The 19,131-nt window shown below is 34.6% G+C and overlaps 1 protein-coding gene across 1 annotated transcript in view; it reads left to right on the top strand.

The window, feature by feature from the left end:
- Positions 1–19,131, top strand: part of LOC127852550 (uncharacterized) — a 210,728-nt gene that overhangs the window by 91,697 nt on the left and 99,900 nt on the right. The gene's annotated exons all lie outside the window — the stretch shown is intronic.

Genomic DNA, 19,131 nt, shown 5'->3' with positions numbered 1-19,131 from the left:
GCATTTTGTTAAATATGCCAACATTTGTTTTTTATTGGTAAATGAAATGAGTCAGCAAAGAACAATACCAGGACGTATATTGCCACTTCAAACATGAAACGAACCTGTTAACAGATTTTGTTGTTCTTCAAACAATAAAATACTATTGTATACAAGATGGCAAATGATTACAAACACTGTGGATAACAATATACACATTAAATAAAGCTGTGCTAGCTAGGAATTATCAGCTGATTAAGACAATTTTAACGTATACATAAAACACATATATGACTGTCTGTGTTGTTTTTGTTAAAATTGCTGACACAAATTGGATCTCTTATATTAAGGTTAAATCTTGTAGCCATATGGGTATGTTTATTTATTTCTGATAAATTATTATTCAACAGTTTAAGTCGATTTGCTTAAATCTGTAAATTAAATATACCGGTACATTTAATGACCAAATTCAAAAGATGTACCATTAATGAACCTAAACAAACACAATCCATACATTATTATGCACGTTCTCTGAATGGAAAACTATTTGTCATCATTCCTCTTGAATGTGCTGTTAGATTATAACATTTGAACTTGAACCATAATACACCTTTTTTCTACAAACCAAATGAAAATCATAGAGGCCAGTTTTAATTTAACCATAGAGCAAAATATTGGCAAACCTTTTTGCTACTCATCTAATGGGCCAAGATAATACTGTATATGCTTTTTACTAGAATGAAATGTGAACCTTGCTTTAGTTTGGGTACCGTTTCAGGTTGTTTTCACATGCCCATCTATTTACTAACCTTATTTTATTTCTTTAGTTTAAATATGTTGGAATTTGAAGTATAGGACGTATAATGGGGAAAAGAATAGCCCCTGAAGGAGGCATAGCGCTTATATAGGTCTAAGAAATAATTAAAAATAAGAAATAGAAGAACCTACCAAAATCTCTCACTGCACAGCTGGCTAAGGAATGGGCCACTGGGCTTTAGGCCATGTACGAGATCCTAGATAGCATCGTAATGTCTGAAACGATACACTACAACAATATATTTAATTCTAATAGACATCTGAAGTACATAATTTCTATATATCATTATATGGTTTAATCTTTTATATTAATTATACACAGTCACAATATATAAGAAAATGTTCATTATGTGCGGACATAAATTTACGTATATTTTAATATTCCCTCAAGTTTATTGGTCAAGATGATGACACTTTTATCAGCAGATCCAGATGCAAAACGCTTTCCATCTTTTGCATAGCACACGCAGTGAACAGCATCTGTATGGCCTTTCAGTGGCTGGATTAAATTGCCATCGTTTGTATCATACGCCAAGACACGATTTTAGCAGCAACAATAAGTTGACTCTCATTAGTTTGAAGCATAAATCACAGATACTGAAAATAAAGAAAATAGATTTTTTTGGTTCCTAAATACTTTTGTTTTGCCAGGAGTTTTACAAACTTTAACGTTTTTTAGAACCTTACTAATCATACAGAAAAAGATTATTCTGGGCGAATCGAGAAATCTACCTGCAAAAAATATTGACACTTTTTTACCACGATTGGGCAAACCCTTTCATTTCATTCATGAGTCGGTTATCCATAAAAATATAGATAAACTAACGACAGTACCCAGTAATCCTTGTTAAAAGGAAATGTAAATTAAGATAGTGAAATAATGAAAAAGCGAATGTCGGAGACGAAAATAAGAATTAAATTTGTTATTTTATGAAATAGAAAAACTGATTCAGACAAAGCAGGGTCGACATTTCTGTGAAAAGTACTTCGAATAAAGAAGAAGTATTTTTATTTGAATGTATATTATTAAAAATGTTCTAAATCCACTGAAGACCGGTGAATAAATGTTAGTTTGTTTAATGGAAATCACCGGAATGTCAGTGAATTGAAACGTTTTTACTGTTGTCAAGGTATCAACAGATTTGGATACATTACTTTTCCTAGATGTGGCTTTTATAATTTTGATCTGAAGAATCTGAAGAATAACAATTCTTTTGATTATAATCTTTGTAAATCCCATGAAGATGTTAAAAAGAAAACATTATCTGTTGTTTCAATTTTAAATATTGTAAAAAAAGTTAAACAACCACCCCATACCTTTAAATTTAAAGTGAGCCACATTTCATGAAGACTGCTAATGATGTGAAATATTTTGGATTTTCTGTTTTATATAAGTTTTATTACTAAGAAGTCTTCAATGAAACAATATTTTCCCTAATTTAAAGTAAATTGATGCCATTTTTTTAAATTTCAATGGTATATTTCAAGATCATACAATAGTGAGAAAAGCCATGTTGATGAAATTAGATAGACTGGGACAAAACATAGTTCTGAAATTTAAGTGAGATCTCTCTGAAATTTGCACCACTGAAATTACAGTGTGAAATCTGTTACCTATTCCCAATCGTAAGTTTTTATTATACTATAACGGTACTCTCACGGATCGGCTATTCTTGTTCATGCCCCATGGGGTTTGTTTACCAACAAACTTTTGCGACCTACTTTTGCAATCTGCATGAAAACATCGCTCGCTGCCAATATAAATTGATGCTTGGTAACTGTGTATATAAAAATGACAAAATTATGTTGAAGCCTAAATCTACACACACACAATCCATATGAAATGAAATTTCCTATACAACTTCTTCGCTTTTACATTGTTTGACATAAGCATGCTTGCAGGTGTTTCGGTAAAAAATTGATTATTATTGTTAAACTAATTTGAGTTTCGAAGCACTTATTTTTTTTCAAAATCATTGTTAAATAAATGTTTCAAGAAAAAATGGAACATTGTGCAAGCATTACCATGATATTTATTTTTCTGTGTGCCGTAAACACAAATTATTTATAATTATATCAGCTTACTTGATAAAAGCATTTGAAGGATTGTAAGCTCTTATTTTATTCATGTTTATTTTAAATTGAGTACTTTCTATCCCATTTAACACCAAAATACCCAATGTCATTCTAGCTCAGAATTATAGACAGTGGTGCTGTTTTTGTGACTACAGTTTAAATGAATGGTGTTCATGGTAAACTAGTAATGCTGAAATGCAGTAATGTCATATGCGAAACTATTAAATTATTTATGCAATAAATTAATATGGTGTTAAGATATTAATATGATAATTCGATTATTCTTTTAGTACATCAATCATATTAAAGTGAAAAATCCTGAGTTCCAACGGGGGATTGAGTGGAAGCCAGACACTCTAACCTCGTCGCTAAAGAGTTAGCCCAACGGCAAGGCTGTTGGAAGTGACCTTATTTCACAACTATATTTTGTTAGTACTGTCAAATGATCAGTACTCCTGCTAGGCCTTAATGCAAGAGCGCTCCCGCCTGCCCGTCTGAAGCCCAACCCTGCGCTTTTTATCTGTTCGTTCGCGTTTCACTACAAGTTGTATAACAGATCGGCACGGTTGATACCAAATAGCACCTACTTATGAACTGATCATGTTCCAGGCGGTCTTAAATGCCCTTTAAAGTGTTAGATTTACGATTGCAGTGCTGAGACCAGATATATACGGTCAAACTATAGGAAACTTGCCCATGCTGAGACCGTATATATCTGCCATATCTTTTTTTTATCATACCACCACATTGATATCTGCTTGATATCCTGTTGCCTGATATCTTTTTTTATATCACGGTAAACAGGAAATTCATATATCAGTCATGTGTGGAGGCTACTAAGACTTAATTAATATGTTTTGTTTTATTGTAAAACTGAATCAGATTTATCAAAACAAACAATTTGATACCAAGAGGTATAACATTTAATCCACAAACAGAAACAAAAACAGAAAAAAACGTATTTTCCAAATATTAATAATGAATAAGTACATGCTGATGACGTCATGTAACAAACGGACTACTTTTTTTTGACACGCCATCATTTGCAAACATCAAAGGTCAAAGGTTATGTCAAAAGTTTAGCACTTAATATAAACAGACCAAACAAATAAAACAAACAATAAAAAAACAGTAAAAATAGTAAAAAATAAAATAGTAACACACTTCACAATAAAACCCAATGTAATATGCATTAAATAATGAAATAATTTTAAATCATAAATGATTATTAAGGTTACATTTGTCGTCTTCTACAGTTTGCCAATTTTGCCACAGGAATTGTGTTTGATAAGGCTAGTTAAAGCTAATTTCTTTTGAAAATAAGGACTTAAACATAAAAAACATATTTAATACAATAAATAAACATTACCATGTCAGACTTTGTGGATGAAGTAAGATGACATTGTTTGGGACGGTTTAATGGAGGAAGTTGTTATGTCGATCCTAGGCAGACTTTGCCAATCAGTTTGGAAAAAATCTGAGTATTTAATGAACCATTTGATGAAAGCACGAATGCAAATGTCAATTCAAATAAAAGTCATTTAGAATCCCTTACTGAAACAAAATCAAAAATTGAGAACAGAGAAAACATATCAGACGCCATAGAAATAACAACCTAAGATGTAAAACATTAATTGAAGCCGAACAAAAACACCATCCGGAAAACACTCGCAGATGTAAGTCGATTTCAAAAATATCTTGCCAAGAAAGGCGAAACGCAGGCATTCCACAATTTATCAGTCGACCATCTAGATGAATATCTTGCTGCATATATCTGCTCTCCATTCGCAAGAATGATGGTGATGAATACGAGTCTGTCACATTGCGTAGCATCGTGGGAAGCTTTGAGCGGAAACTTCAAAGAGCAAAATTACCCATACTCTATCTTCCGGAGCAGTGGTCCAGAATTTTCCCATACAGGTGACTGCCTGAAAGAAAGCAGAACAATCTAAAAATAACAACAAGGAAAAGGTAAATTTAATCACTGTTTAATCACGGCAGAAACTTGGTGATTTTTTCCCCAAAATGTTGAAAACTATGGCAATCGAGACCGGTTTTGAAAAAAACAACAACATAAGTAATCATTCTGCTAGAAAACACCTTGTTCAAAAACTAAGGGATTCCAATATCGCACCCACCGAAATCATGCAAATAACAGGACACAAAAACGTACAGTCGATAATCAATTACAGTGAAATTTCCAAACAAACACAAAAAAGATGTTCAAACTTTTTGGCAACATGTTTTACTTCAACTCCATCTGTTTCATGCACTTCTGTCAACACTTCCGAAATGAACATTTTCTCTCCCCACCCACCCGGCAGTTTCACAAGCACAGTTTCCTGGCCAAAATCCAATAAATGGCATGTTTTTTGAAGCTGTACTTAACGTGCAGAACCTCAATATCTACGCACAACTACCACAGTGAATCAAACGCGCAGTATATATTCCAAATTCTAATAAAAACATACTTCAATTCTTTACACGTGTTGACACACTGCGTAGTTGCAATAATTCAACTCTCAGCTTAGGCTGAGAGTTGCAATGCGCTCTCTCTTGTCCATGGGTGCAAAATGTTATCAACAATTCAAAAGTTAATGACCACTGAAACTGCAAGAGCTTATTAAAATTTACCTATCTAAACCACAAACTTATCCAAATGGTACCAATTAAGCAAGAAATAATTGATTTGTATTGACTAAGGTTTTGTTTTGTACGCTGTATCCGCCATATTGGAAAATTGACCCAAAATAGGTCAGGTCGCATTACTCCAATATTTTGTTCGTCGCGTTATGTGTTGGAGCCAAAAGTCGATAACGATGTGGTATTCGATACAGATTACACTGTTTCAAATTTAAACATAACAATGTCAGCGAGAAAAGTGTATTGAAACATCGTCGTGTTTTTATCGGATGCATGCAAAGGATAACATCCGTAGGTTTCCATTCAGGTAAATTTAACATGGTTATGAAGTTTATTCATTATTTTCTTCAATTTGTCTCGAACTACTTCTGTAACTCTGTCTAGTGAAGCGCACGGATTCCGTGCGCTGAACTGCACCCATGTGTATGAAGGAGTGCATATGAACTCCCAGAGCCGCCATAGCAAAAATTATCAAAGGTTCTGGGAGTCCGTTTATATGGACTAACACACTGCGAAGACGTGAGCGACTTCACTGGCCTTGACATGGGCCAACGGTTATCAAGTTTTGCCTTTAAAATGTATAACATATGTTTTCATTTTGTGTAATAAAGTATTGCTGCTTAAAGTTTTGTTGCAGAATTAAAGAAGAAAGAGAAAGAAACAGCGTTATATAATTTCATTTAATGGCGCTACTTTTCGTGTTGAGGATCAATGCTATTTTCAGAAAGATTCATACGAGATAAACGAATGCGGCGGCACCAGGGCGTAGCGATTATTTTTCATTATTTCCTGAAAAAAACGGAGTGAGTGCTGTCAGTGGTATGATAAACAGAAAACAGGTTACTGCCTGATCGTTTTGTAATATATCATGCTCGACACGAATAAAATAACGGCTCTGCAAGCCTCGCCGTTATTTTATTCTAAGCCTCGCCTGATATATTACAAAACGATCAGGCAGTAACCTGTTATTCTCTATATATGTCCTCCACTTGCTGGTCGCTTGGCTAATAAATCCATATTTTGCATTCTATATGCTCTTTATGATCCAGTTCATGTCACTTAAATGGAACTGTATGTTTACTTTCGTTGACTTTCTAAGCTCATTTTGGCTGAATGAAGGAATTTGAAACTACCAGTAAATAATTGTCAATTGGGCCGGCCATTTTTATTCAAAGCTAGAATGGACCGGTGGTAACGAATTTATCAAAATTATTTATTAAAAGAAATGTCAAGCATGTTATCAGGGGTCGTATTACAGAAACATTTTAGTCATTTATTAAATATTTTCACTTAAATTCAAAATTATAATGTTTTGTATTACTTCACTAAATAAAGACATGCATATTTTTGTTGGTATTCCTCAAATAACATTGACCTTATGATGTTATTTTGATGTAATTTTAGATGCCTAAATATGCAGTATGAAATAAAACACTTACGAAAAATTACCAATTTAAGGATAAACATAAAATTTAACTTAAGATGCTTCTGGAATACCACCCCTGATCACATATTGTTTAAAAATGAATCTCATAACTATTTTCAGTAAAAAGATAACTCTATTGTTTTTTTTAACTGATTTCACATGAACTCAAAACGATTACTTTCTGACAAAAGAAACAAAATGGCGGACACACTGTTATGACTCCTGGAAGGAAACAATGCAAATCGTTTCTTCATTGTAAATAAGATCTGAACAATGTTAAAGCACAGCAGCTCTATTGCTTTAAACATATTAAATAATTATTTCCAGAAATATTTAAGTTTGAAATGGATAACAGTATTCAAATTGAGATAAATATTTGCACTTGCTAATCTACTTTCACTATTGCACTGGAGTTAGTTGAAAAAATGAAACAATTAATTTTGTTTCAATTAGTCAGTGAAATGATTTTCAAAATATTTGAAACTCGATGCAATAATTTGTAACATGCATTAGGATGCAAACTGTTTAAAAAAGTTTCATATTTATTGCAGATGAAAGTTTCTATAAAATTAAAATCCATACATGACAATCACATTTACACATTAAAATTTATAAATCTCATAATACATTGTTATAATTTTATTCCTCATTCTTGACATTATATTTGCATGGTTTATTAATTATCAAACTAATATATTCTAACTACATTAACTGTATTAATAATAATTTAAAAAATGATGTGCAACAGGGAGTCCTGGCAGCTATAGGGATCCGACAGAGCGCTCAAAAATTTCATTTGTACAAAATACCGCGCTCCGAAGTGCCCATTTGACAAAATAGCCCCCCCCCCCCTACCTTTTTCAAATCCTAGCTGGAGCACTGACTGATATATGAGGGTATTTGAGAAATGCATTATATAATAACAAGAAACACTTTAAATTAAGTAGTTTATGAACTGTCGACGCGAAGAGCTAAATTGAAAATCTGCTTTTCTATAAACCCACCCACATCTTTAGAACATGGCTTGTAACAAACCACTTGTTTTTAAGTCCTAACATAGATAAGATAGGTGTGTATTGTTTTTTCAATCGGTGATCTTAATAAAATAAAGTCATACCATTGCTTTTGTTTGTCTTTGTCGTGGACTTCATCCACCCAAGTTGGAACAGCTCTCAATGAAGCTTAGGAATTTCCAAACTGCGCATTTTCATAGATTTATTGAGTACTTAAAATGTAATACCAACAAGCAAATAATACGACAAAAAATACGGTTAAAACTTACTATGCTTAATTCCGGACATTTCTTATCAGATGCAATTATAAGACATATTATGTGTGTAGTATTTGTTTTTGTTACAAATATTAGGGTATAAGAAGCCTTTTATTTACAATTTCTTTGTAAATGCAAGGTGGATACGGTTATTGAAAACCTTAAATCATGAACAAGAGTTAGCGTATCGAGCAAATTGTGAAAATTAAATTCTATAAGAAAGACCATCAAGGATATTACCATCCGAGAAAGGGGAAAGATACGATATCGAAATAAAATCATCTGGTTTGTCATATAGAGTTATTTTCACTTTATTGTTAACAATAGTAAAATATGTGTCTAGGAATGCAGCATCGGTAAAAGAAGAACACGAACTTATACAGTAAGGTACTTTAGTATAGATATGTTAAATATTCTGTTCAAAGAAAGGATGATATATTTTTAATATATGATCTTTATGTACACATACTAGTTTGGTCATCAGTAAATACACAGATACGGACACTCGAAACTCATTTGAAAACGTAAGGACCTTTATGAGTCGTGACTTTGTGGAAAGTCTAAGAAACGATTAGATGCTTTTGCCTACGTGGTGGGCAAATGTTTCCTCACTTATATAAAATGAAAATATACAGTTGCATAAAAAATTATTCAAGCTGAAGCATTATAAAATATATTGGCTTATAATCGATCACTGTTTTTTCCAATTGTTCAACAAGTGGTGGAGCAAACGCCAAGGAGGTCATGCTTAGAACAGGAGTTGTCGTTTAAAACAGGAGTTTGGTGTCAATGGATATTTCCAATATAATAAATTGGCATGTTTTATATCACCGCTTCTGTCGTATTATGTTAATGAGATTTGCACTACTATAAACATCCCATCTTTCCATTCTTTTCATTGGTTGAGTATGTTTTGCGAACATGTCATCCTTACAGAGAATGTTGCCAATTATTTAAGGATTGAGCCTAAGTCTGTGAAACCATAATGATGTCATCGGGCGTTTGCCATCCCCGTGCGTGATCCGCTTCCATGTTTGTAATACTATAATCTAAATAGGCACAACACACCCCATCCCAACCCTTAAAACCGCAACTGTACATATGAAAAGCAATATACAACTAAGGAAAACTCTTTGAAATTTATTTATAAACATCACAATTCTCATCAAACGCAGTGAGTTATACTCTTTAAATTTATATCAATAGAGGATTAAATAATTTTAAGGAAACAAAGATGAGTTCTATCGGATGTTCAAATGCCTGCATACTACGTAAAGTGTCCGCTAGCATAGTCCAGGTCTCTTGGTGGGGAAGCTGATGGAACTGCTTCTCAAAAACCTGCTCAGTCTTGCCATCGCTGCGGTCGCCATGGCAAGTCTTATTCGGACCTCAGTGGAACTGGTAAATCCTTGGACAGGGTTTCTCCTAAGTGTTTGAGGCTGTTCACTTCTTCCAGCTTCTCGCCGATAATGGTGATGTATGCACTATAATGTTGGTTGTGATGTTCATTCTGATCTTCGACTTTTGCGTGCTGACCTCCATCCCGTATGCTTCCGGGCCCGTACTTACAAACATTTTAATTCAAAATTATAGACTCAGACTTATATTTCCCAAATTTAAAAATGAAATATTTTAGAGATATCAAATCATGTTAAATGCATGAAAAGTGATCGTTGTTAAGTTCACTTTATACTGAATGTGATTGTGTTATTATACGAATCATGGATAAAACGATATTTCGATTTTAAATGTAAAAAATTGTCTATAATTTGTCATATTGGCTGTATTCTCAAAAACATAAGCTATTCAAGTTTATCTGAGCACTTTTCACTGAAACTGTGCACGTGATTAAATGTTGAACTCTTCTTGTGCAATCCATGTGCAATTCAAGTGGATATTAACGGCTTAAAAATATCACGAGGAGAAAGAGCGAGAACAAAGGCATAGTCCGATCTAGGCTTAGCCTGCGCTATTATGGACATAGTATAATAGTTGCTAACGATACCATCAATAAACATTACCGATGACAAAAGGCAAAAAACGATCAAAAGAAGAGGCGTCTCCTGGTACTATGTCTAACCAACCTGAAAAATGTCAAATTATGTCAAACAGCACACCGCCTCAAAAGGGAAGTGTACCGTCGGACACCTATCCTGCACCGACATCCGGTGTTTCACCATCTGGAGTAGCCAATCCTTATCCAGGCCACTATGTCGCCCCGCACCTACAATATTTGATCCAAAACCCAGGGTCGCCGGTATTTCCCTTCGCAAAATCACAGCAACTTAGTGCATGCGCACCTACATCCCTAGACCATGGTCTGTACAGCGAAATCATGAACAAACTTTGCTCCATTGAAAATAGACAGAAAAGCATGGACTAAAATTAGGCAAACTGGAACAAATTGAAGCGGATATAAAAACAATCTTCAATAAAATGATCGAATGCAAAGTGATTACTTAAGATTCAAAATTAACCGAAACTGAAAATAAACTGATGGAAATAGAAAGGAGTCGTTCTTTTGATAGCCAAAATTGCGACGAATTAAAATCACAACTCAAACACTTTGAAAAACTTGTCAGTGGTTAATGTGAACAAGAAAAATTCTTTCCGGAAAAAATAGACTCATTAAACAGCCTAAATTCACAGCTCAGCGAGGACATCATAGAACTTCAATCACGCTCAATGAGAGACAACTTGCTAATTTTCAATGTGCCAGAAGAGCAATCGTTTGAGTCACGCAAGTCCTAAAATTGAATGGACAAAATTCTAAATTTCTGTGAGAATGACCTCAAAATTGTTAATGCCAAAGTGGATATTAAAATTGATAGAGCCCATAGGGTCGGTAAATTTGAAAAAGGGAAAATTCGACCAGTGGTTGTCAAATTTAACTTTTATGGGGATAAATGTAAAATTAAGGACTCTGCCCGAAATCAACAGCGAGACTGTAGCGTTAGCGTTAGCGACCAGTTTCCGAAGGCATTTCAGGACCGACGGAAAAAGCTCATACCATATCTAGTACAAGCCCGACAGCAGGGTAAGGATGAGTCCCTGTCATACGACGTGCTGTTCATCGACAGGGTTCGCTACACTTACGACCGCCTCCCTCCGGGTCCAGTACCGAAACTGCCGCAACAACACAACAGGAACCGACCTTACGCACATCCTGCAACCGGAAGGAGAAGCGGTCCATAGGCAACGACAAGCAGCTCCTTTGTATCTCATGGAACATCCAGGGACTCTTAATTAAATGACGCCGATTTTTTACAATTTGTAAATGATTATGATCTGTTGTTTCTTTCTGAAACCTGGAGTTCAAAAACTGACAATGTAGATATTGAAGGCTTTTATTGTTTACGTGTCCTCGCCCGAAATGCTAAAAGAAATAGTGGAGGTGTCTGCGTATATTATAAAGAAAAGGTTTTTTGGAATATAACGCTTGAGAATTTAAACGATAAAGGCATTATCTGGATTAAGCTAAACAAGTCATTTTTGGGGAATGAAAATGATATATTTATCTGTAGCTGTTACATTCCGCCCGAGGACTCGACAGTATATAAACAACCGAATTCCCCTTTATTTGATAATGACTTTTTTGAACAACTATCGTCCGATACACGATACTATAGTCAATTTGGTGAGGTACTGATCACCGGTGATTTAAACTCAAGAACAGCCAATAAACCTGATATTATTCAAAATATTAATCTAGACCGTTATATTGATATGCCGGTATGCGAGGTTCCCGTTGATAATTTGCCAATAAGATCATCATATGACAGTCACTGTTATGCTTTTGGTTATAGACTATTAACGTTATGTAAAGAAAACGGCGTTTTTATTGTTAACGGTCGCAAAGAGCAGGGTAAATTCACATGTTTCAATAATACAAGTAGTAAAATAGCTGCTAGCATAGTTGACTACGTTATCGTGAATTTCAATATTTTTGAATTAAGCAGTTATTTCGAAATACTCGATATTAACGAATTTTCTGATCATTGCCCAGTAAAGCTTTCATTGGAATTCAAATTTATAGGTTGGGGTCATGTTGGTAAACAAGTATGCAAAATATAAAAGCAATATGTCAAGGGACAATGAAACTAAATGGGGTAGTACGAAAACTTTAACATTTGCTGCATATTCTAAGTGGAAAGGGGCCATAATTATGACAAAATGCTTGATAGAGTTGTCTGCTCTTGTTTATAGGTTGGGGAAGATTAATTAAAATAAAACAAAAATATTCATCTTCGAAAAACGGAAAAGCATTTGTAACTTTCGTTGGACTATTAACAATGAGCTTCTTGAAGTGGTCCATAACTTTTGCTATATAGGCATAAATTTCTTGTCATATGGTAAATTTAATCATACAGTACAATTTTTGAATGATCAAGCCCTGAAGGCGTGCTGTCGATTTTTAGTAGAGTTTCCTTAGATATTAAAACAAAACTTTCACTTGTTGATGCACTTGTAGTCCCTATTTTGCTATATGGAGCGGAAGTTTGGGGAATTTACAATTTAACTGACTTAGACAAACTGCATATCATATTCTGTAAATATGTTCTAGGCGTAAAATGACAAACCTCAAATGCTGCTGTCCTTGGTGAGCTTGGAAGAATTTGGTTAACAACCATTTGTAAAGAAAAATCAATTAAGTTCTAGCTAAAGATTATTAACTCACCAAACTCTTTAATGCATGAAACTTTGATGAAACAAATTAACTTTGCTCAAGAGAATCGCATTAGTGATTTGAATAGTTTGTGGTTCTCATCCCTATCTACTTTGCTTTACAAGCTTGGTTTTGGTAATCTTCTTTTAGATTTTACTATGAGCGACTGTTCACTTCCCATGTTTTCGCAAATACAAAAAGACCAAAACATTCAGTCATAGCACGAAGCACTATCAGTTCAACCTAAAATGAAATTCTTTTGAAAATTTAAAGAAGATTTCGAGTATGAAAATTATCTAGTTAATATAAAAAATGAAAAACATTGTAAGGAAATAACCCGTTTCAGACTTTCATCACATTCCCTTGAGATTGAAACTGGTAGATATAACAATAGAGAAAGGTCAAACATAATATGTATGTCAAACAGAATATGTAAACTTTGTATGCAAAGTGTTGTTGAATCGGAATACCACTTTTTATTATGTTGTACTGTCTATTCAGATCTGAGAAAAGATTATAGCATTTCATCAAACTGGCCAAATATTATGAAATTCAAATACATTATGTCTGAAAAGAAAGTAAGTAAAGTACGAAATACAGCAAATTTCATATACAATGCTTTGAAACTTAGAAAAAAAAACAAGTTCGCTCAAGAGAATCGCATAAGTGATTTGAATAGTTTGTGGTTCTCATCCCTATCTACTTTGCTTTACAAGCTTGGTTTTGGTAATCTTCTTTTAGATTTTACTATGAGCGATTGTTCACTTCCCATGTTTTCGCAAATACTAAAAGACCAAAACATTCAGTCATGGCACGAAGCACTATCAGTACAACCTAAAATGAAATTCTTTTGAAAATTAGTTTTTTTTTCGTCCTCACCTTGTTATCACTGCAGGGTTCGACACTAAGGCACGTCCGACAGACATTGTCTAGTAAGATCGATGGTCGGGCTAGTAAAACTGCGGGCTAGCTTGTCCGAATGATCATACATAAAAATCTATACTGATTCATATTACTATAACTAATTGCTGTGAAAAGGTTTTTTCTTAATGTGTAAAATTACTATCGTATTCGTTAATTACATCAGAACGAAACTAGCGTATATAAATAAACTCGGGGCATTCACATGATTCATCGCTATTTTTAGACGCGAAAGAGAGCTTCCCGCGGAAAGTGCGTGTTTCCATTGATCAAGTTGTCATGAATATTAATTATATAGGCAAAAGTATGAAATTGAGAAATTAAAAAGCTCGTCTTCAGCTGTGTTTACGACACACACTGGTGATGTTGCTTGTTCGTCTGCATCACGAGATGAAGCTTGCCTAATGCCTGGTGTTGTTGGCCCAATGGATGTTGCTATAAGAAAACTTAACGAAGAGCAACATTCTCCAATACCTGTATGTTTTAATAAAGCATATTTCTTGCAAAAGAGGAACTTCCTTTCACAAGGTACACGAGATTTCTATTTCTTCAACAGAATAATGGTGTTACAATGCTTAACAATTATCATACAGACAAAGCCTGTAGACGTTTCTTGAAATATATTTACGACGACATTCAAAGTGTGACAATACGGTTGTTACAAAATGCAAATGTGTTCTCCATAATGTTCGATGGGGCAACATATGTGTCTGTTAGCGAGAATGAAATTGTCTACGCTAGGTTTGTTCACGAGGGGATTCCAAAGAATGCTTTTGTGAGTATAAAAGCAGTGGATCATACACACGCAGAGGGGGTTCTAGGGGCCATTGAATCTGCCATTGACACTATTGACCCAGGGTGGGATTGGAAGCCGAAACTGATAACAACTGGATCAGATGGAGCAAGCGTTAATTTAGGGAAGAGACCAAGTGTTGCCAAGTTGCTTAGGGACCAGGTGCCCCATTTGTTTACCATGCACTGTGTTAGCCACAGACTTGGACTTGGTGCAATATATGCCATGAGGGAAAAGGATGGACAGATATTCGATGATCTTAAGTCAGTTTAAATGTCCCTACACAAACACTATCATTACAGCCGAAAAGCACCCCGAGAGCTTCAGTTATTGGCTGATGTCATGGACGAAGATATGGTCAATCCAGTCAACATGTCAGGAACAAGATGGATGCCACATCTCAGCCGTTGTATGAACGTTCTGTTGAGTAAATACACAATCTTTGTTGCACACTTTGAGAACACACTCGAAAGCAGAACAGGATCAGTCGAAGTTCAAAGCAGGGCACATCTAATTTTGAACCAAATGAAAGATTATGTACTTATGATCTTCTACATGCACTTTCTCAAAGACGTTCTGTGTATCTTAAGTCACCTGTCACTGATTTTTCAGAAGGATAGTTGTGATTTGCCTGCAGCATCAGAGGCACTTGAAACTGCATGCTTGAGACTTGTGGCTCTACATCACCGCCCTGGGGTAAACCATCTACAAGGGAGTCCACTTAAACGCCCCGAGATTGAACCAGGAACAGCTTCGAAACAAGCACGATGCTTTGATCGATCTGGTGATTGACCAAATGACCAAAAGAGTTGGTGACATAGAGTCAAACGAGCTATTAAAATGTATGCAGATCTTCTACCCTGTCAACATGCCAGTCACTGATGCAGAGAGATCAGTATATGGAGAAGATAGCTTACACAAATTATGTGACCACTACAACTCAGTTCTGACAAGGATGGGATGTGACATTAATCATGTTAAGATTGCAGAATGGCCAGCACTGAAGATTCACATGAATCGCCAGTCAGGCAGTGCCGCATCAAGTGTGTCAAACGGATACCACAGATTGTTCACCAACCAGAATCTAAAAGATTCTTTTAAAAATATCCTTATGCTGGTTGAAATAATCTTGTGCATACCAGTCGCCAGTGCAGTTTGTGAGAGAGGGTTTCCACGATGGCCAGAGTTAAGACAGATTGGAGGTCTCGCCTGAACATTGACATTCTGAACTGGCTTATGGCCATATCAATTGAGGGACCAACGTCCTCAGATTATGATGGAAAAAGGGCCTTGGAGCTGTGGTGGCATGGAGCACAGCGGTCAAGATGGCCAGAATTTGATGACATTGAATAAATATCACCTGCTCAGCTGTACAGATATCATTTGTTTAAGTGTTGATAAAACAGTGAAATGATCATGATAACAAACAATTTATGTTGTTAAATAGTTTTATTTTATTTGTTTACTCTAGTCTATGCATACAAATAATTGTTTGTTGTTCACTGATTACTTACTGATAAATCCTGATTACAGTTACATGATTAAACAGTTACATGACACAATTGTGTTTATTTGCTAGGTCCCTTGTGGTCTAGTAGACATCAGATTCGGGCTAGTACATTTTAAGAGGAGCTGGTCCGATGGTCTTGCTGTTAAAAAAAAGTTAATGTCAAACCCTGTTATAATCATATTGTATGTATGGAACTGTGTATGATCAATTGTACATTGTATTTGTTCCATTTTTATTTTTGTTTTTTCTCTTCTTTACTTTATTTTATTTTACTTTTTCTTGTATAATGTTGTCTCTTTAAATCAGAACTGTTAGCTACGAATGATTTGTGAACGTAGATGCTATAGATGTCTAAAAACACTGTTCTCGTTGCTTGCCAGAAGTTATATCGATGCTGTATTCACTGCTCCCCTGTCACATGTCCCTCTTCCCTCTGACGCACATGTGCATAGTTCATCCTTTGACATACCCCAACTGGAAACAGAAGATGAAAAAAAGCTATTAGGCTTTACAAATACCATACACCTTAAAAATTACTAAACGATCAGATAAATGATACAGAAGCTAAAATACAGCATTTTTAAAGGCTATTAAACCTTTGGTCTGATCATCCATACACGTCGAACAGACCAAGCACCATCAAGCATCACCTGAACACACGAAATAAATAAAAACAATATACAAAATCGATTAAATCATAATTCATTAATTGTAAATCATTCATGACCGAAATCAGAGGAAAACATATCCATTTCAGAGCAAAAGAAATGCTTCCACTGCACTAAACAAGCCATACATTAAGGCAGACAGAAATTCATATAATCTTACAAATTCCACGCAAATGAAAACGTTACACACTTACCCGATAAGATCCCGATCACAGGCAAAGCGCGCGTGGCCAAGTCACTTTAACACTATCAATTTTTTCATAAAACAACATTTTTTATCATATTGACAAAAAAAACAACACCATATATAACATATCAGAATTTTTTTTTTGTCAATATAATAAAAAATGTTTTATGACAAATTGATAGTGTTTAAGTGACTTGGCCACGCGCCCTTCACCTGTGATCCCGATATACTAACTAATCCTCACAACGTCCATCGAGCACCAAACACCAAGCAGCGTCTAACCTAAGAGCTGATTGATTGGATTGTATTATTTTATTTCTAAACCGGTAAAGACTAAAAGGATACACTCCACTGAATGATAGCTGAAGTAAATAGTAGTAATGTTTCGTTCTATATATATGTAGTTCTGTGTTCATTGTATTCGTTCCATTTTATTTATTTTTATGCAATTAACTTATTTTTTTTTATATTTGTTTTCTTCTATAATCTTTTCCCGTTTAGTTTTGCTTCAAATATCCTTTGATAGCTCCTAACTTTGCGTGTTCGCACTAGGCGCTAATTACAGAGGAAACATAACTCATTCGATAATACTGTATGTTTTGACTTCTAGAATGTTCTTTGTAAATTGTTTACGATCCATGTTTTTCTTTAATTAATAAAAAAAAATCTTCTATACTATTTTTTTTCCTGTCAAGGTATGCCTCTATTGTCCTTTGTTAGATCCTAATTTTCGTTTTCGCATGAGGCGCTAATTTCAGAGGAAACATAACCCATTAGGAAATATGATATGATATGCATTGACCTCTAGGAAGTTCCTATTCTTCCGATTGTGTATGCTGCTCCCTATTACAATTACTCTGTCTTTCCCTTATATCTGGCAAATATACTCTACAACTGATTCCACTTGCTCTGTATTTATCCAATGCTATGTTTGTTATTATTGTATTGTATTGTACGCTTATATGTTGTATTTTTGTATGTCCTGGCCATAATTAACCTCAAATAGATTGTAAATGACCAAAGGCAAATATGCCGATTCGCCAATAAATGATGAAATGATGATGATTCTTTTCTCAACTCTGAGTCTATAATTTATTCGTAAAACGTTGGTGAAATCGCGCCCAGGTCTTTTAAAGAGTATGAGTATGTTGATGAATCAATCTATTTCCGTTGAATAACAATTCATTGTCTGAATTTTTTAACTAATACATATTGAAATGTTTTAAAACCTAGAACGTCCGGTCTTAAGCGCTCTCTAGGAAGTATGATTGGCTCGTGTAATAATGCATATCCAAAAAGAAGTGGCGCCAGTTACTTGCGGCCGTGTGTTTACCATACTTACCGGTAAGTATCAACTGTGTTATATAATATATCTGGAAGAAACTAAGACTTGAAAACTGTGTTAAATATATGTTCAGTTTACAGTAATATATGTTAAAATAGTGCACGGGCGCAGTTCATTTGTTAATTCAGAATAGTGCAGAATCATTTATTTTTGCGGAAGTCGAATTTTTGCGCTGTTTTCTCTCACGTTTGAGCGAATTCATTACATATTCACTTATTTAACAATTTTCTAGCAAATTCGCAGTAGACGTTCATTTGCATGCACATTGGCAAAAATAACGGTTGTTTTTTGCACGTTTTATACGAGGCATGCGACGAATTCAACTCGAAAGTAAACGGAGTTTAACACGTAATAAAATACTGTAGATCCATTTAAGGCACAATCAATTGAGATACAGCTGGATTGCAATATGATATACTCGTCAGTTCTTTTATTTAGCCCATCTCATCAAATTGCTGTTAACACCTTGTGAGTGTTAAATGCACGTGTTAAATATTCAACGTGTATTTAAAACGTTTGAACATTCGCTTTATTGAATGTTATATTTTTATATTGAAAGAGGGAAATGATATGCCACTGTTTAGCGCAAACAGTGGCAAATCCTTTATCTTTCAATATAGCTATGCAGTGGATTTACGGCTTGCAAACTGAATGTTATGTGTCGCGCTTGACTTTTTTTTAATAATATGACTCTTGTTGACTATTTTATTATTAATATGTTTTTTTATGATATAGAGGATATGTGTTTATGTCAGTGTACGATCGTTTGTTATTTCACGAGTGATCATAGAAAAATAATATTTTCACTCGTGGCGCAGAAATAACAAACGA

Source organism: Dreissena polymorpha, chromosome 12 (genome assembly GCF_020536995.1).
Source record: "Dreissena polymorpha isolate Duluth1 chromosome 12, UMN_Dpol_1.0, whole genome shotgun sequence".
NCBI lineage: Eukaryota > Metazoa > Mollusca > Bivalvia > Myida > Dreissenidae > Dreissena > Dreissena polymorpha.
This window is presented reverse-complemented; position numbering and strand designations above follow the sequence as displayed.